This window comes from Diachasma alloeum, unplaced genomic scaffold, assembly GCF_001412515.2.
Source record: "Diachasma alloeum isolate Michigan unplaced genomic scaffold, Dall2.0 Dall_scaffold_01500, whole genome shotgun sequence".
NCBI lineage: Eukaryota > Metazoa > Arthropoda > Insecta > Hymenoptera > Braconidae > Diachasma > Diachasma alloeum.
Genome location: NW_021681597.1, coordinates 16,644 through 32,965, shown reverse-complemented (window position 1 = coordinate 32,965; position 16,322 = coordinate 16,644). Strand labels below are relative to the sequence as shown.

Below are 16,322 nucleotides of genomic sequence, written 5' to 3'. Positions count from 1 at the left end.
GACTTTTAATACGTTTAAAGACTTACTCAAAAAAGAAAAAATAGAATACTACACGTATACTCCTAAAAATGAGAAATTGAAGACTGTAGTAATGAAGGGATTATTCGGAGATTTTAGCGATGCTGAAATTTTAAATGAACTCAAAGAATTAAATTTAAAAGATGTAGAAATTTTAAAAGTTACAAAAATAGTATTCAATAAAAAAACAAATTATTTTGGATATCTAATTCAAGCAACTAGTAACTCGATCTTAGCTGAGTCAACTAAATTAAAAGTACTCCTTTATCAAAGGGTGCGTTGGGAACCCCTTAGAAGGGATAGTCTTTTCCAATGCAAGAAATGTCAGAGACTAGGTCACTCGATTGCTAATTGTTCTTTGACTTTTCGTTGTGTTAAATGTAGCAATAATCACAAACCCGGTGAATGTACTCTTTCCAACGATTCCGATAGAAACTTATTAAAGTGTGCTAATTGCAAACTTAATGGACACCCAGCTAATTATAAGGGTTGCCCATATTACAAAAGCGCGTTTGGATTTATTGAAGAGAATCTTCAGAAATCGAAAAAGAAACAAAATGATAAAATCCAATTAATTAACAATAGAATCACTCCTGGTATATCATTTGCGGACACGGTTAAAGTCAAAAAACGCTTCGAGTCTCAAATAAATGAACAAAATAAGATTCAATCACAGAAGAAAAAACAACAAGCAGATTAAACTTACAGTAATGATAATAATCGATTAAGACACCCCGTTGTTATTGAGGGGTCGCTTGGGCGTCTCGACTTCAAAATGATATTGTCTCTGCAATTACAAATAATCTAAATCAAGTCACAAAACAAGTGGAGATAAACCAAAAAAACATTGAATTAATTCTTAAACACCTTGGTCTCAATGGCATCGACGAGAATTAATTCTACCTCCAATAACGATGATACAGATAACTCATTAATAATACAGGGCCTAAACATGATCTCAATTAATGTTAATTCAATTGTTCGACAACAAAGACGGTATTATCTACAATCATTCCTAGATAAAAATAATATCGATGTTGCTCTAATTTGTGAGACTAAACTGAATAAAAATCACAACAAAATTTGATAACTACAATTTGATTAGAAATGATAGGAATAAATCTAAATTCTCAGGAGGAACCACAATAATTATTCGTAATGATATAAAATACACAACGATTAACTACCCGAGTTCTCTCAACAATTTAATATTGGAGTACACAATCATTAAAATAAAAACATTAAACTCCAAAACATTATTTATCATCGGCATCTATGCTACGAATGCTTATAATCGCGGTAACATTTTTCACGATGAATTAAACACTCTATTTAACGAATTAAAATTATTTGATGACGACGTCTTCTACATTATTATGGGAGATTTAAACGCTAGACACCAATCGTATGGAGATTCTTGTCGTAACGATAGAGGTCGACACCTACACCACTGGGAGCTAGAAAATGAACATAAATTCAAATTAAATATAATTCCCCCAATAGATTGCACATTTATACAATCACAATCCTTTCTAGACTTAGTTCTAATTGATTCGAGATTAAACATCGATAATCTAATAGATAACAAAATACGAACACACATTTTTGATAGTGATCACAAGGCTCTAATTGTTTCTATTCAATTGGATTACTCTTTGAGTATAAACATCGATAATAATCTTGAAAATAATTTTTATCTATATAAACAAACCAACTGGAACTTATATTCCAGATACTTACATGATAATTACGAAATAAAAATTCCTGATGATAAAAACTTATCCAATCAAGAAATCGATCAATACATTGAAGATTTTTCTAATTACATCATCAAATCAATTGAAACACAAATTCCTAAATGTAAACCAAAAGGAAATATTTATAAATATTCCAACGCTAAAATCAATAAATTACAAAAAACTAAATCCAAATTGCTAACTATTTACAATAAATGTCTGAAAAAAGATAAAATTAAAGCCTCAAACTCAAAATATTCACAATTTATTAAAAAGTTGTAAAAAAAAACTCAACTCTGCATTCAGCACGGCAGTTGAAAAACATTGGCAAAATATATATAAACAAATTGATTTCAGAAACACTGAAAAATTTATGCCTACTATAAATAATATTTTTAGACCAAAAAAAAACAAATTATTAAAGAATTAAGAATTAAATCAACCTATGATTCCCTTTTAAACGAGGCTCACTGTGATATCGGCCGAATTCCCATCGACAATAATGAATTTGTTGTCAGTGAGGAATCAGATTTGATTAATGTATTGGGAGCTCATTATCAAAGAGTTAATTCCCCACGCTATTTAAACGAAAACTCAAGACTAAAAGAACTAATTGATACGAAAATCGAAACTTTCAAATCCGAAACGCTCAATGACATAAATAATCAACGCACTCTCACTAAATTTGATATTAATAACATAGCTACAAAAGCTAGTTTAAACTCTCCTATTGATAACTACTTTACCGACGCCTCTACGGTAAAATTAATTCTGAAATACTTACCTAATAAAATATCTAGCGTTTTGGATAAAATCCCCCCAATAATTATTAAACATCTTCCTAAATTAATGATTTTGGATCTAGTAAAGATCCTCAATAATTGTTTGAACAATTACTACTTCCCTACTCAATGGAAAACAGCTCTAGTAATTCCAATACATAAAAAAGATAAAAGTTTGTCTGATCCTGCAAGCTACAGACGGATCAGTATGACTCCATCATTAAGCAAAATCTATAAAGCCATAATAAATAACTCTATCTTATCGTACGAGAAAGAAAACAAAATAATTCCTGATAATCAATACGGTTTCAGGCACCATCACTCGACGATACACGCAGTCAATAAACTATTAAGTGATATACAAGAGAATATTTTTCAATGCAAAATGGTTGGAGCGGTCCTTTTGGACCTTGAAAAAGCATTTGACTCTGTCTGGCTAAACGGCTTAAGTTTTATTTTAATAAAAAACAAATTTCCACTCCCTTTAGTAAGGACAATTTGGAATATGATCCACGACAAAAACTTTAGAGTCTTGAATCATAATAATTTGACGAGCTCAATTTTTTATATTAAAGAAGGTTTGCAACAAGGTACGATCAACTCGCCTTGTCTCTTCTCAATATTTACCGCTCATATGATTGATGCTTTTGATCTCAATAATAATAATGAGACTTACTCAATAGCCTACGCTGATGATCGCATTATTTATGTAGCAGGAGACAATGGAAAGGAGATCTCGGATAGACGTAATATTCTGACAAATAAGGTCAATAATCTATATTCTGCTTGGAATCTTAGAGTTAATCCGCTGAAACGCGAAACTATTTTATTTAGAACAACTCGCTGTCATATGTCGGGAAAGAAAAGTCGTAGTATAAATCAATTCGAGATTAAAATAAAAAATCCAGATATCAATACGGAAACTATTATCCCTAATAAGGAAATTGTTAAGTACCTTGGTGTACACATAGATTACTTAGTTCGTTGTTCTAAACACTCTGATATCCAAATAGTAAAAGCCAGAAATCGGTATAAATCTCTTGGCTTTTTATTCCACAATAAATTTATCAACAAAAGAGCAAGAATCATTTGCTATCTATTACTCATCAGACCTTTACTGACATATGGCTGTGAAATTATATGGAATATGGGTGCTCACCAGATGGAACGATTGAGATTATTCGAGAGAAAATGTCTAAGAGCTTGCCTTTTCATGTACAGATCTCCACACTCCGATTATCAGCGTAGTGTGAGTAACAAAGCGCTATATGATAGAGCGGAAATTCCGAGAATAGATAACTTTATCCTTAGATTGGCCAGGAATTATTATAATGAAATTAAAAACATCAAAAACGATACTATAAATGCTTTAACTGAATTCCCAATGGAGGAGGCAATCGAATGGGCCAGATGCAATGACATCAAACCCCAATATTTAATTCAGTACGACAGGATGGGCCTGTTCCAAGATGAATGGAACAGGCCCATTTTATTCCATATTAAAAGACACAAAAAAATTCCTTTAGATGATCTTGAGTCTAAACCATTTGTTTATTCGAGAGTTATTCCAAGAGTAGATATTGATAACTTTGATAGAGTAAAAAATTATTGGTGGCTGGATGCCGATGATAGATTTATTAGAGAGCTCACTGCTCGTCAAACAATTTACAAACAGCTAAATAAAAATAAGCATTATCAAAGAAATAGATATCATAGGAATAATTTCCGTCCTCCTTGAATATTTTCATAACTATATTATTATTAATAATAAATACGCAGACTGTGATTGCGAAAACAAGTACAAAATTATAAATACAGTCTAATTTATTTACTTTATTATACAGTTGCTTTATACCAAGAATTTACATATTTGTAAGTGTTTCTTCTATTAAAAGTTTCACAATAGGTAATTTTTGAAAAAAAAAATTATATTAATCATCCCTTCTACTGCGGATACCCTGTCGTGCCTTTTTTTTTTCAATTACAGCAAAATCTAAAAAAAATTTCCTTTTTTTAAAGGCACATTAGTATGTGTACACATTCATTTATCAATAGCATTGTTAATTGCATTCCAAAAAATATTATGTTATTATCAAATCAAATTTACAAATACAAAATTAAACCTGAGAGTCACTAATGGACCATAAGTTTACGAAATCGTATGAAAATACTTTACATATAAGTTTTTCAATTCTAGTTTTTAAGTTATGTAAATATGTAAATAATGTTTGTTAATGAATAAAAACCAAGAAAAAAAAAACAATGAGTGGGAGCGAGCGCGATACATATTCCTTTCTCACTCAGGGGGGGGGGAATAAATATATATAATCGAACATTACTATAGTAAGAAAAAACAAAATCTGCACAATTATTCAATGTCTATTCACACGGTCTACGGTAAATGTTACCGTGGATATAGGATATATTTTACCATGGATATAAGGTAAGCAGTGGGGTACGTTAGGCCCATTTTTTTACCATGGATATAAGGTAAAGCAGTGGTGTGCATCGGGCCCATTTTTACCGTGGATATAGGGAAGATTTTCACCGAGGATACAAAGTAATTTTTTTTTACCGTGCATATAAGGTGAGTGAATGGCGTGCAGTGTTTCCACATTTTACCGTGAATGCAAGGGAGATTTTACCGTGGATCTATGGTGATGTCTAACGTGTATATAAGGGAGATCAGTGGTAAGCATCGCGTAGGGAAATTATCTCGCCGATTTAGTTGTATTATGGGTTAGAGCCTTTAAAAATTCAAAGATCAGGGGGCGACGACCAGGGTTAAACGAGAGACGAATAAAGTTTGCAGGCCAATCAAATAAGGACTTTTTTTTGGCCGAAATCGAGGATGATAGAAGAAAGATAAAAACCATGAGATATCATGCGGAAGAATCATATGAAACACATACTAAGTTTTTGGGATTGTAGCAAACCGGGAAATTGTTTAAAAAGATTCAAAACTGCAAAATTAAGCGTCCACGCGACCTTTTTTGCTTTATGCAGACGAAACCCTGATAGATAGGATAAAAATGCATAACGCTTATTTTGTAGAGCATAACGTTTCCTACAAAAAAGTCAATGGCGGCATTTTCGCAACTTAAACCGTCAAGTCGCCAAGCGCGCTCAAAGTTGAACTACGAAAAAGCTGATTCGCCGCCAACGCCGAAAAGTCCATTTTAGTTACAAAATGCAAATAATTCTCCACAGAATGTCTTCAGGAGAGGAAATTTTTTAAAAAACATTTTTCAATTTTTCAGCAGTCCCCATTTTTTCCTTTTTTTTTCATTTTTCAACCAAAATTTGCCATAACTTTTGATCCAGTTATCTTATTGGAATAAGAACTTTGGTTCTCACGAGAAAAAATAACCTTTTGGTGATTTTTTCTCGTTCTCTCCTCTCCATTTTCACTCTTTTGACCTTTTCACTCAACTTTCATATTTAACTTATTATTTGTTGATAAACTAAAAAAATTGCTGTTTTTTCAATATATAATCTGACTGAAAAATTTTTGATCAAGCTCGTTAGTTTTATCCCAAACTTGAGTCATTGAGATCAATCTTGAATTTTTTCATCTTTTTCTTGGCATTTGTTGACGTAGATTTTTAATAAAATAAACCCTATAAAATATACCCTATATCCACGGTAAAATTTACCGTGAACCGTGTGAATAGACACTACCAATGTTTTTTTGGGCTCAAATGAAAGAGCGGCTCGAAAAATGCCGTGGAGAAGTCTTTAAAGATGACAAATGTCTCTAAAGATGATGTCTGTTTTCAACTGAAAAGCGCAATGGTGACAACATCGTCCAGTGGGGTCTAGGAGTCTCCCCTGGTTCAAAACCATCTTTAGAGGCATCAGCACACCATTTTTCGAGCCGCGCTTTCATTCGAGCCCAAGAAAACATTCATATCTTGTCTGACACCTCTGCTACAAACTCTGGTTTTCAATTAAAACCAGAGTTGAAGACCAGAGTTGTTTTCAATTAAAACCAAAGTGATGTCAGACAAGATATGAATGTTTTATTGAGCTCAAATGAATAAGCGGCTCGAAAAATGGTGTGCTCATGCCTCTAAAGATGGTTTTGAACCAGGGGAGACTCCTAGACCCCACTGGACGATGTTGTCACAATTGCGCTTTCCAGTTGAAAACAGACATCATCTTTAGAGACATTTGTCATCTTTAAAACCATCTTCCACGGTAAAAAGTGGAAACACTGCACGCCATTCACTCCCCTTATATGCACAGTAGAAAAAAGTTACTTTATATCCACGGTGAAAATCTTCCCTATATCCACGGTAATAATGGGCCCGATGCACACCACTGCCACGAGGTGGCCTCTTCTCTTCTCGATTCAATTTCTCAGAAGTGAAAGATTTGTGGTACTTTTGTACTTTTGGGACCCGCTGCGGATTTTACCTTATATCCACGGTAAGAATTACCTTTTATCCACGGTAAAAAAAATGGGCCTAACGTACCCCACTGCTTACCTTATATCCACGGTAGAAATGACCGTATATCCACGGTAAAATATAGCCTATATCCACGGTAAAATTTACCGTGGACCGTGTGAATAGACACTGCCTTTCAAAATTGAGATACCTAACGGTCACTACCCATGATTAGTTAGTGTTTTATTATCCACCATGGAAAATGACAGCTAATAGATAATTTTCCACAGCGAATTAGATATCTGTAATTTCCACTTTTTTCAACTCATTCTGAATCTCAATTAAAAACGCTTTTTGAAAAAGTTCAGAATTTTTTCTATTTTTTTTATCATTCTATCATAATTTTTGGGAATTTCTACATAATGTACCACTCAATTGACAATTTTGGATTACTAAAGATAAAACAAATCCAGATAACATTTAAAAAATAGTACACCCGAGCCTTAAAGCCTGAGAAAATATCTTTGCATGAAAAAAAAATGTAAATTTTCAGCTTTCAATCTCGAGTAATTGATAAGAGAAATTTTTGTTTAAATTTTAAAAAAAATTTACTTATCACTTTCTTTGAAGAAAATTCAATTTGGACATTGATTTTTCGTGGAAATTTCTCGATTTAAGCAAAATAGTGGAATTTTGGTATTTCTGAAGATATTAAATTGTATAATCAAGCAGTTTTCCCGTACATACATATCCAAATAGAGATCTTAAAATTTCAGGAATTCAGTCATCAAATGAGGTAGAAGAAGTGAAGTGAAATAAACCACATAAATTCATAAATATAAATGAATGTATCGAGTTTCATTTCGAAGCCTAAAAAATTAGTTTCAACCAAAAAAAAAGTCCTTGAATTTCAGTCGATGAATCTCGAGTAATTGATGAGAGAAAATGGTTTATTTTTGTGAAAGCCTAATCCATAGTTCTATTTTTCCTTTACAAAAATTTCGCTCCTTTTTCTTGGAATTGACATATCACTATTCAGTCATTTTGGTATCTACTACATAGATAGCTGCATATGGTTCGATCATGTCGCAAGGATCAGGATGTCTAACTTCTCTCAGATGACTTGAATATAACTCCCACCAGGCGATTGATTCACTCCATCCGTGACAATAAGCAACAAATCCTTCTTGTGAATGAGCGATTATTCCAGCTAGCCTGCATCGTTGAAAAAAAAAGTTAGTAAGCTTGAATTCCCTAAATATTCATTGATAGAAAAATATAACGAAAAGTGTTTACCTGTATGTCATGTCAAGAGTTAAACATATCGGTATCTCTCGTAATTTACATTGCACGGTTTTCTGGGATCTTCCTCTTATTTTCATCTTTAAATTTATGAAAATGTGAAAATTACAGTGGCAATGGACTGAACACGTTCTCTTACAACCTTCCTTAATACAGGGGACTTTCTTCAACGCTGGGTAGAATTCGAGTGCTTGTTGCAAGACAGTGAAATTATTCCGATAGATCAGCTGACTATTAATATTTATTGGAGAAGGGCACGACGTAGGGACACATTGTTGGCACTCAAATGTTTTGTAGATATTTGGTGTATTTGGTAAACATGATTGCCACAAGTAGCTGATTGGATCATGGAGATATAGACTGTATATATCATTCCCTACTTCTCTTTGAGTCTTCGTAGGGAATAGATCCATCAACAAAGCCGCCCTATCTGCATATACAGTTGCATCGAACTGTCGATCTCTTAGGGAGACAATGAAACTAAACATTTTCTCCGAGGAAGTTTCAATAGATCGCAGATAATTTTCATCATCGTTTGATGTGTAGAGTAGAATGTGGATTATGGAGTCCAAGATAGTCGTATTGGTCAAGTGGAGGAACTGCCCATCAATTTCCACATCAGACATTATTTCACCAGCAGACAAAACTGGATTGGTGGGTGCTATTAAAGTGTCATTGTTGAATATAGTGTCCGCATGAAAAGAGTCTGCATCGGTACTGTTGATGAGTATTGACTCGTCGTTTCATCAGCTCCGTAAATATCTGGATCACCTTTATTTCACCAGTTATCTCGTGAGAACGTGTCTGAGTCTCTTTTTCGTTCGAAAATCCTCAGTATTTTTATTATTCGTCGGTGGAGATGATCGATTGTGACAGTTGTTGACATTATACGTTGGTCGAAGATTCACCTTCGAAGAAGGAGAAGGTGTAGGAGAGATAATAGGAGTTCTTGGAGGAGTCGGTGATCCGTTGGGACAGTTAGATGGATTCTCTGGAATAGTACCAGTTTCCTTTGAGCTATCACGGCCATCTCTGGAAAAAAATTTTAACATAAATTGCTGCACTTGCCTTTACTCGCGTGCTCTGATTAGCAGTGGTTACACCCGATGCTCGAATATGACAAAATTCCCAAGTGTTGTTGGGTCGCCAACAATAACTGGTATGATGACCTGGACTTGATGAGATAATACCAGCAAGTCGAAATTTATCGCCCAATAATTCCAAATATTTTGGAATTACTGCCAGCTGGCACTCCACGACAGTAATATCCCTCTTACTGAGAATGTCCAACTCAATGAACAACATATTATGAAGGGCTTTAGGTTTTACAATTGCACTTCCTTCACATTGTTTATTATTATCATCACTCATTCTTGTACAGACGACCATTTGAGGGTCGAAATTGAATTGGAGAGCCTCCTGGATATCACGATAACTGATTTTTGGATCATCAACAATCAGATTACTATCAACTGTGAGTCGATTTATGACTCTCATATAATCCACAATTCCAACAATCGTTGATATAAGTGAGACATGGTTCTGCTCCAAAACATCCATTCCAAATGTTCACCGAGTGATCGAACATATCGATTTCATAAGATGCCAAAATTCTCGATTCAGGATAATGCAGTTTAATCCTTTGCGGGAATAATAACTACGGGAGTTTTGTTCTCGCCACATAAATTTTTGCTTGAGATCCAAGAGTCTTATTTGTCGATTTGATGGCGATCTGTTTAAATCGTTCATCATTCATAATAGCAGCTCCCAAGATTTGAACCACTAAATCGAAACCACACGTGTTGAATGAGTGATGAGCTTTACCCGCTATAGATACTTTTCCCTTCTTCATGTTGCCGTTGAGCAATAATGCTTATTTACGAAAATTACAAGCCAACCCATTGCGCTGTAAAATATCTGGTCTCACCTCAAAAACAAACCAAAAAAAATTCTAAGAGAATTAAAATTTAGAGAGAAAAAATTTCCGTTCCACCCAGCCGGGAATCGGCCCCGGGTCTCCCAGATACGCGCCGGGCACTCTTACCGACTAAGCTACCGGGAACCACAGAAATTCACTCTCAAATTCACCTCATACACCGCCTAACCTCCTTTAGGCATTAAAGCGGGTTAGGCGGTTTTTTTTCTTCATGGGTTTCCTCCCCTCATTACGCAGAAATTTGCCCATCGGTTCATGAGTTTCGTCAGAATGAGACATCTGTCTAGGCTTTTTCAGTGCAGGGTCTTTGGTTTTGTCTCCAGACCGTCCCGGATATCTCCTCTGTTCATGATGATGCCTCCTCTTCAGTTTCTCCTTAGAATTTTGGACACCAGATTTTTCTTCTAAAGAAGGAAAGTCTTGATAAATTGCTTTCGATGAACTAGAGGTTCCAGCATCCTCATCTGATGAATCTGATGAGGACGGATTCACTGACATAGGTGTAAGAGGATCGATTCCGTATTTGTCGAATGAAAACTCTCCCCCCATTTGTTCATGGCCTGGTCTTATATTCTCCTTGTGGCTCATGTCCTCCTTGGAATGATGACCATCACGAGAGTCTTCTTTCGATGAATTTGATGGGTTTCTCCTGCTGCCTTCGGTTTCTGTTTTAAAGAGCTCAGCACCTCCATAATTGTTGGTGAACATCTTTTTAAGAAATAAATCAGCACGATTTACAGAACCCTCATTCCTTAGAACTCTGTGATTCAAATCATTAAAAAAGCTTTCAGTGAAAGCCGTTGATGAACGGTCCACTCTTTCCGGTATCGCAGCTGCAGACCATAGGGGAAACTCATAAGTCAATTCAATTAAGCGATTAATAAAATTCTTTGCATAATAGACATTTAATGCCCCTGATTGTACTTCACATCTTTCTCTTGGATGTTCTACCATCGTACGAAGGCTATCGACCCAACTCTTGATGGGACTTCCTTCATCTGGGATTGATTCCTCGACATCTTCGATTTTACAAACCTTCGCACATTCTTCTACACCTGGACCCTCAAAAGGAAAGTTGCGGGTAGCGATGTATCCCTCCAACTTTCTCCTACAATCAGCGACAGTACCACGTTCAATCGCTCTGATCTCATCATCATCGGATTTATGAAGTCCAATCGTGAGAATTAATAGGAAGAATTCTCTGAATTGTTCAAGATTCTGGGCTTCGATCAGAAGACCTGAACAGTAAAGGTAGAGTTGTCTAACTATGCTGAAGGGAATGGTTTTGAAAACATTCCATTTAGCTACCAGGATCATCAAATGGGCCACATCATTCCTCAGATAGGTGTAAATGGGTGGTAAATAGCCACAGTTGCTACCCTGTAGAGCTCGAATAAATAAGATCTCCACGTATACCTTCACTGTAATATTATTGAAAGCCTGAGAAATCCCATTCATTAAGGCTCTGGATCGATCGCAGGATATTTGTCCAGGAGTGGGTGCATCCATCCTCAACCACTCTGCAAACCACCAGTAAAGAATATCAGTTTCTTGACTCTCACTCAGGGCTTCGTGAACTGCAATGGTTCGTCCATTATGATTGATGGTTACTGAATATAAGAAAATGTGCTCAGTCTTGGTTCCATCAAGACGTCGAAATTTTTTAATCAAGCTGCCAGTACCATCGATTCCAATTGTCGCGTCTTTATTCGATCGACAATACTGTTTATAAACCAGCAACTAGCTATAAGCGCTAAAGGACACATAAAATTTGTCCCGTTTGACCTCGTGGATGAATTTGCTGTATGGTTCAGAATACCGCATCAGTTCAATTGACTTGACAACATGCTCTCCATCACCTGGTTTCATGTCATATTTGCCATTTGCGAAATCGTTTTTTGCTCTTAGTAGCACAGCCATTTCGGGAACATTCGGCCTCACTCGACCACCAAATTTTGTGTCCCTCAGAGCTTCTTCTTTCTGGAAATTTCCTGCTTCCATGTAATACACCTTTGCACCAACTTGCTGTCGCCAATATCCTCTCAGGTCCCGTTTCACCAGTTCATGATTTTCCCCAGAAGGTCTCTCTTGTTCTAATCGTCATATGGAATGAGGCAGCATCAGCAGGAGGTGGTTTATCTAGGTAACAAAAAAGATTTCCACATTTCTTACTCTTGCAAGGCCCAGTGATTCGATAATAATGTAGACTCGTGAGAATTGTAAATCTTGGATTTGTCAAAGATATAAGCACAAGACAGATGTGTTTGCATATAGATAATGAGTGAGAGCATGCCCGCCCATTTTTCTCGATCTAAAACAGAATAAAACCCTGCCATCTCCATAAATGAGATATCTCCAATATGAATTTGTCGAGTCCCTGTGCCTTCTTTTCTAACTCGTATGGTTTGTCAATGTCATCATCTACACAGAGTCCTCCAGCGTCGAGTCCGAATTCTCACCCCTTACATCACATGGAATTTCTTCAAGTAAAATTCCTTGGTTTTCACGCGCCAGGATGAGAATATTCCTCCTATTTCGTGTAACGCTGCAGTAGACATCATGTGCGTTCCATTTACTGTCCAGAGCCTTACTCATCTCCTTCCAAACACCGTTACTGTATTTGGGAAGTGATGAGGTTGGGAAATATGAGATGAATTTTTCCACAACAGCCACAGCATCGTTCTTTTCCACTTTGGGATGTCTTGGCAATTTGCTGCGTAACTCAATTCTAGAAAGACTTATCTCAATTAATATAATTGTCATTTGGATAATATGTTGTTCTAGGAGAAAGCATCAAAAAACAATTTTTATACATGCAAAATTTTCCAACGAAACATGTCTTAATATTCCCGCCTAGAATCACTTATTCACGAAGTGCATAGATTTTCATAAAAATGTTTCTAATTTCCATATTAAAAATTGGACTTATGTCAAATGAATTGATCAATCGATTGACAATAACTGTCCATTTTCCTGGATGAGTGCAACAACGTGACCTCAGAAGACATTTCTCGAAGGTGAAAAAATTCGAAAGAATATCGTGATATTTTCTCTTAGAATGATTCATTAAAGTAGTATAAATATACCTCAAACTTTGAAGATTGAAATCTAAAATAGATTTTAAACGGGAGATAATACGAATAAAAGGTTCTACTTGTGTTTGTGCCCAATTGGCAGTCTACTATTATTGATAATAATCATTTTTGAAGAGGCAAAATAATACAGTCTTCTAAGAAAATGAATTTCTCGAAGTTTGGGAAAAGATAAAAGTGTAGAAAAAAATGTTAAAAAAAACAAGTAAAAAATGTATGCCTAATACGAAAGTTATCGTCAGTCCCAAACTTTTGTGATGAATAATTGCTTTTTCGGGTATTTCAAATTTATTTATGTCATTAGACCCGATAAACCGTAATTCTAACCTCGCTTCGCTCGGTTAGTTCGCGGTTTTCGGGCCCAACGCCATAAAATAGCGTATTCACACGGCGATAAAAGCATTATCTGGCGAATGTGATTATAATCCACGCCTTCGGCTCGGATTATAAAACCACATTCGCTAGATAATACTTTTATCGCCTAATGACATAATAGTATATTTCAGCACGTGTGGGGCAATATCGTCTTTAACGTGTGTGGGGTTTACAGCATGAGCCGAAGGCGAGTGATGTAACCACACACGTTAAGGACGAAATTTCCCAACAAGTACTGAACAAAATTTTATGTCACGAAGCCTGAAACCGGCTGAATTAGACACGAGACGCGAAGCGTCGAGTGTGTAATCCAGCCGGTTTCAGGCATGACTGGCATAATATACTATTCTTATCCCTACACTCAACGACGGACGTGGAGTTTGGATATACTACTTTAATGAGACAAATCCATATTTAACGATAGATCTTTATCTCTTCAGTACCAATATGCGTATACTTCACAACTCGATGTTACTCACCTGCAATTTCAATTAATAATCACAGTTCTACATATTAACTGTATTAATCGTCCGAATGACGTTTTTCAAAACCTTTCGCAGGCCAGCAGTAGTGTCCACGGCTCTTGGCAATACCTTCGTCCAGCTCAGCTAAAATAAAAGAAGACCAATATAGATATTTAATTTATAAAAAAAGCATAAAAATGTTTCAATAATGGAACTCACTTCTTGAGATCGATATCATCAAACAATAACAGCAATAAGGTTAATGTGCCAGACTAGAAAATTAACGATGCTAGTGAAAAATCATCCTCAAATGAAAGCTAAAGAGAATTCACTGGTATGTCTAGATGGTTCTAGATGGTTGAAATTGCAATTATGCTGATTCTATATGAAAATTCCAGTTTTTTTTCCATCTAATCCACATGGTAAAAAACCGTTAAAATGTTTTCAAATGAGTCACTGTTCAAATGAGTCGATTGGCTGCACTGTCTGGTTGGATTATTCTTTCATTCGTAATTTTATTTGGATCATATTAGTTTATATTGTCGTAATATCTTCAACTTAAGATTTTTTAGACAAAAAAATTATTAAAATTCATGACATTACTGATCATGTCAATAAATAAAGAAATACCCGGCAGAGAGTGACCTTACCAACTTAAGGAAAAACATCCTTCAGGCTTGACCACCTAATTTTTTTTGTGTTATGTTTATTATTTATCCGTATGTAAACTGAAATGCTTGTTTTTCTGGTCCTCAACATTATCATTCGATGAGTGCTAATGTGCGAGTACGACGGTATGCAATTAAGAGATGATGTGAAACAAAATGAGCCCTTTGGACGTCAAATTCAGTTGTTAATAAATATCTTTAAATCTAAAAACAATGGAGGATTTTTCGTACAGACCCTTTCATAGAGAAACTTGAACGCTGCAAGGAAGATATTCACAAAAACTAGTTTTAGTTCATAGATTTTCAGGAAATACTTCTATCACTTCACTATTGAATTAATTCCATGTGATTTTTCTTTTGACTACTAGGCTAATTTTTTTCAGTCATATTTAAGAGTACTACAAGACTATTATAAGAGCTTGATATGACCCATAATTTTATTCTTTTCTGCTTGCCTTATCCAAAGTATGTATTTCTACAAATTTCTTGCATGAGTTTCCGTCTCATAATGCCGTAAATCCTCTCACAACCGCCGCGTATTGGCCCTGGACAGTCTATTCTGCTAGTTGATATTTATCTCTAATCTGAGTACGTGGACACTTAATTTCAGGAGTAGTTGACCCAAGAACAAGTTATTTTGTTCCTAGATACAAAATTGATTTTGAGGTATGGAAATTCTCAGCAAAAAAGCCTCTCAATATTTCTTTATCTACTCATTAACCCTCCTGAACTGGCTCAATGAGCACTGTGCCGCCCATCTTCTAATTTTCCTTTTTTCAATAAAACTAGAGTCATTAAAAATCGGAAAAAATTAGAATGCCTACTTTCATTTATATTGAATTTATTGACAATTTTTATTTCGTTCCTACTTCCCGTGTTTTAACCTCTAAAAATCTCATTTCGGGCTAAAATCAAATCAACTTTTCGCATTTAATGGCCAATTTTTTCCTCGCCCTGTGGTCATTTCCTATTCATTGAAAGTTGAAACCCGAAATTAGTCATTTTTTTAAAACTTTTTTTTCAAAAACCATAAAAATACATGGGCGGCATGGTGCCTACCGAGCCAGTGGACTCGGCCGGCGGTCAAACGCCAGTTCAGGAGGGTTAATGAGATATTTCAGATAGTAATGAGGTGCCATGAAGATCATGTATGATAATATTCCATAGAAAAACTTAATACGTCCCCTAGAAAATTTTATTTGATTTCTCTTGAATTTCTGTTAGGAATTTCACCAGTTATTCACCAATACTATTCGGAAATCTTGTACATTTTTGCGACATTGTTCTCTTAGGTAATAATAAATAGGCAATATTATACAGTAAAGATTAAGAGTTTTTTATGTCCTTATACCATTGATTATAATGAGATTATTTCTGTTACGAATCTCCCGGTTCAAATTCTTCAAATCTTTTTGTTCGTTTTTCATTTCAATGAAAAAGCAAGAAAAAATGCCTTCCGAAATACACTAAAAATTTACGTCAAGGAATTTCTAAAGAGAATAGCTTAGTAGAATAAGTTGTATGAACAGATTGAATTAGGCAGTGCCACTGAACATGA

General features: G+C 35.2%; 1 long non-coding RNA gene and 1 pseudogene across 1 annotated transcript; both read right to left on the bottom strand.

The window, feature by feature from the left end:
* Positions 1-729: 729 nt before the first annotated feature.
* Positions 730-3,682, bottom strand: LOC107046557. The gene is made up of 3 exons (XR_001461575.1): positions 3,492-3,682; positions 886-1,475; positions 730-805 (listed from the first exon to the last, which is right to left on the bottom strand). It is a non-coding gene; the product is annotated as an uncharacterized LOC107046557 (long non-coding RNA).
* A 4,153-nt stretch (positions 3,683-7,835) lies between these two features.
* On the bottom strand, positions 7,836-13,609 carry LOC107046555 (annotated as a pseudogene).
* Positions 13,610-16,322: the final 2,713 nt, after the last annotated feature.